This window comes from Rhinatrema bivittatum, chromosome 13, assembly GCF_901001135.1.
Source record: "Rhinatrema bivittatum chromosome 13, aRhiBiv1.1, whole genome shotgun sequence".
Classification (NCBI taxonomy): Eukaryota; Metazoa; Chordata; class Amphibia; order Gymnophiona; family Rhinatrematidae; genus Rhinatrema; species Rhinatrema bivittatum.
In genome coordinates, this window is record NC_042627.1 from 3,780,714 (window position 1) to 3,785,632 (window position 4,919).

Below are 4,919 nucleotides of genomic sequence, written 5' to 3' on the forward strand. Positions count from 1 at the left end.
TGTAAGTTGCTATTTTATAAAAGAGTTATGCAAATACATTAGACAACTTATTTGTGCAGTTTTACACCTGCCAATAATCAAGTACAATTTATATTAGACTCATCTGTTGTCTGTTATATGATAATGACCATAATCATAATCATATCATAACAGCATAATTACCCGTATCATGACTTTATAATTATTATACATGTTTATTATAAACATAATTGTAATTTTTTATCAGGTTTGACTAAAGATAATTACTGAAGTTCTTTTGAGTTTATATCCCCTAAGGTTACCAAACCTGTTTCAAAAACTCATGAAATCAGGGTGCTTTGAAGTCCATAAGGAGACACTTGCTGGTTACTAAGGTACGTTAAATCTTTTTTGTGTCCAATATAACATCCTAAGAAATATTCATTATTGTGTCAAAAATACTTCTTGAGAGAGACCAAATGACACCGTGTGCAGACACTTCCAGGCTCATTTTTCAAATCGCGTTAAAGCTTCAACGTGCAATATTAGGCTCTAATGAACGTTATATCTCATTTATCGCATGATATATGCAATATTTTGCATGTCCTTGCCAAATAGCCTCCCCTATTACAATGACCTTCTTTGCATGTACTTTGCATGCATAAAGAATGCAAATACATGCAAAGAAGGACATTACTAGGTTATTCTATGCAGATATTTTATCATGACCGACTGAGAAGGCGGTCAACCGCAATAAAATAATAACACCTCCCTGGTATGCGTAAGATGTGCTGTGGGATTCCTGGGACCCTAACGCAGGTCTCGACGCTGCCGCCACACATTTAACATGGCAGTGAAAAAAATTAAACACAGGACTGGGGAGGGGTGGCCGTCACCACTGCCGCCACGTGCTTACTGTCAAAGTTATTTTTCTTTTAGGGTAGTGGGAGCACCTCACCTGACAATCCGGATTGAAACAGGGGTCATTGCTGAACCCCACTCAACCTCTCCATTTGGCTTTGTTTTTTTCTTGGCGGCCAGCAACCCTTTAAGATATTGGCAGTCCCATGAGGTTGGAGCCGCCATCGCATTAAAGGGCAACCTGCTGCGGTCTTTTGTATCATGGTGTTCGGCTGAGATACAAAAGAAAGCATCATGAAGCCATGATGTATTTTCAGGGGAGGGGCCCCTCAATCTTGGCAATACCCCCACATAATAGTGGGACACTTCCTGTGAAGACACATAGACATTTGATGAATCTAGGCCTTGGTTAGGAGCTCTGGTACGCTAAAAAAACATTTTTGGTTTTACCTGATTTTTTTCATTGGTCTGATGGTCAAATGGTGGGGGAATCCCTCTCCTCATCCTCAGCCAACCCATCTGGGAAATGTGGTGATACCCGAGTTTCTCCAAGTTCCCCCATTGTTGTTGTTGGTGGTTGCTGCTTCAGGTATTGTCGAGAGAGAGATCCACCTGCTGGGAAAGGATTCTTATGTGCCCCTGATCCTTGACAACAGATCCCCCCCATCCCACATTTTGCCACGATGGCATCTTCACTGTGTGACCTGGATTGTCAGTGACCCAGATGATAACATTGGGGAGCTGCAGATACCTCTGAAGTTCATGGCAGCAGAAGTAGCTGTACAGAACATAGCAGATACAATGCTGTCGACTATTGAAGTTGGTTGTTCAGTTTGTGAGACTCTGTCTCCGGTGAGTGGGGTTCCAGCTGCTCATCAGAATTTGCCGGCTTCACTTACTTTGTTTAAACTTAGCAGTAAGCCATCCCCCTTTACACTAGACAGTATTTAGTAAGGGTGTGCATTCATTCCCTACGAATTGGGAATCCGCATACGTTTCAGAACCCCACGAATGCAAAGAATAGGGACCTAAGAAGGGATGTAGCAAAGTTTGAGGAACAGTCTAAGATCTGGCAGCTAAGATTTACTGCTAAAAAATGCAGAGTAAAAACCCAAGGGAAATTTACAATATTGGAGGTGAAATTCTTCTAAGCACAAAGGAAAAGTGGGATCTAGGGGTAATTGCATCTGGTGATCTTAATGTGGACAAAAAGATGGATAAAGAGATGATAAAATTTATTTATTTATTTAGCATTTTTTTATATACCGTCGCTCAGGTTCCATCGAAACGGTTCACAACAGGTTAAAATAACATTTTCCTAGTACCTAAAATACATTGTAAACTTCTAAAAAAATACATAACAAAATAGCAGAATTTCCTAACTAAAACTATGACATATCTAAAATCAAACATAGATTCAACTCAAAATCCTTCGGATAGTACATTAGAATCCTATCCTAATTAAAAATAACTAAAACGCATTTTGTTACAATCTAAAATGACTTTTCTAATAAAAACTAAAGTCAGCACTGGTACCTTAAAATTCATTGCAGGCGATCTAAGGTGACTTAAAAGCCAGATAGATGCTTCACTGCATAGGGAGAGGAATGGTCAACAGTAAAAGGGAGGTGATTTTGCCTGTATAGGTCCCTGGTGAGTCGTCCAGAGGGTAGTTATTAAAATGGTCAGTGTTTTTCATTCTAAAGGCATATGGGGACAGACTTAAAAATCTAAACATGTAACCTTAGAGGAAAGGAAAGTTAGGGGAGATATGATAGAGACATTCATATATCTTAACAGTTTCCATGCACAGGAGGTGAGCCTTTTCCAATGGAATGACTCTTCTGGTATGAGAGGTCATGAGATGAGGATGAAAGGGGGTAGATTCAGGAGTAATCTTAGGAAATATTTCTATAAGAGAAGGTGGTGGATGTGTGGAACAGCCTTCCAGTAGAAGTGGTGGAGACAAAAACAGTATTTAAATTTAAAGAAATATGGGATATATAGAGAGAATCTCTATAGAAGTGATTCTATATTAATTGGATGGATGGGCAGACTGGATGGGCCATACAGTCTTTTTCTGTCATCATATTTCTATGTTTCCCCAATGCAGCTTGTGACAACCGTTGATGCTGCTTGCCTGCTCCTACAGGACAGTGAGTTGGGAATACATCCCATCGGCTCCATGGTAGCTGGGAAGGGGTGGCTTAGGAGATTGACTTCCCCTGTTCTAGAGATTTCCTACTGCTACTGTTTCTCAGACTGTCAGGATCCGCAGACTAATGCTGGTGTCCTTCTCTGAAGACCACACTACCGAGGGTTCATACAGCCTGCCACTGTTTGTAAGGTGCCCCTACTGATGGACTTGTAGTTGTAACAGTGAATGAACTCTACATAATGCAGGTCCTCCTTTGCTCTGAAGTGCCCCAAACCTCACCCTTCATACAGGACTTCATATCCTGTTCTGCAGGTTTGGGGGTTTCTCCTGATGGGGCTAGGGTTGAGGATGGGCTGAGGCAGAAAAAGACATAGGCATCGCACAAGCCACCTATTTCTCCTGTCTGTGGGGAATTATTTGAAGCTAAGAAAAGTATTAAAGCACTGTTTTTAAAGATGCTTTTATGATAATTTGTTATATTTATGTTGTTAAAGTATTTGTCATGATTTGTGACTATTTTAACTGTAATCTACACTAAACAATTTTATTGGAAGGCACAGAATATATGCTATGTTAATAACTAAATAATCTGTATTGCTTTCTCTCTCCTCTACCTGCGTAATAGAAGATAGCTTGCTAGTAAATAGATATCCCCCCCTGCCTCCATATTCTCCTCAGCTACTAGCTCTTCATTCTCCTCAGATTCAAAGAATCAATAACATGAATCCTCTGAAACAGTACTTTGTTGCGTGACCCACTGCAGACATTGCTCAGGAACCATCATGGAGGTGCACTGGATAGTTTTGACTGCTCTGCTCTTAATACTGGCCTTGCCTTTGCTCCTCTATATTAGGGCAAATGCTACCCTCTTCTACTGCCTCTGCCTTCTCCTGCCTCTTAGCAATACAGCTAACAGTGGCTGCAGGGAACATATGTTCTTCCAACCTCAATTTCTTCTTGCTTTATGATGTCTATGCCTGCCTGGCCCTAGGCCAGTAGTTTCCCCCTCAGAAAAAATTTCCTTTTAGCTTGAGAAGGAGAGTCCTGGTGGTGCCACTGGTTCTTCCAGATGTCCTGGGATGTTATTTTATATATCTACTTTAAAGTATTTGTATCCCACATACTCCAATGTTTGGGGCTGTTAACAATAAACAAACATAATAAAAACTTAAATAATAAAAAGGAAAAATAAACAGGATAAACAATAATAAAATAAAATATAAGTATGCAAATAATACAAAAAACAAGTACAGACTAACTGGTATAATCATATTATGAAAGAGGCATAGGGAAGTATACAGGGAACAGATGGAGTAAGCCTTTCACAATTCAATGTTTCAGAGGCAGAGCACAGTTTAGCAAGTGTGAGGTTTAGCAAGCTTTTTCTCTCCATCTGCCATAACCACAGCACATTACCCTTCCTCTGTGGCATGATGGAAATGTGGCACGCCAATAGAATGCCCACTGAATAAAAAAAAAAGTGTCCTTTTACAAGTAACATGCTTGAGTGTGTAATCCACTTTACACTACTTTCATGCACATCCAGACACCTAGAAACATAAGAACATAAGAATTGCCTTAATGGGTCAGACCAAGGGTCCATCAAGCCCAGTATCGTGTTTCCAACAGTGGCCAATCCAAGTCACTAGTACCTGACAAATACCCAAATATTAAATAAATCCCAAGCTACTATTGCTTATTAATTAATAGCAGTTTATGGATTTTTCCTCTAGGAACTTATCTAAACCTTTTTTAAACCCATTTACACTAACTGCTTTAACCACATCCTCTGGCAATGAAATCCAGAGCTAAACTATGTGCTGAGTGAAAAAGAATTTCTTTGATTTGTTTTAAAAGAGCTACTTGATAACTTCATGGAGTGCCCTCTGGTCCGTCTATTATCTGAGAGAGTAAATAACCTATTTACATTAACTTTTTCAAG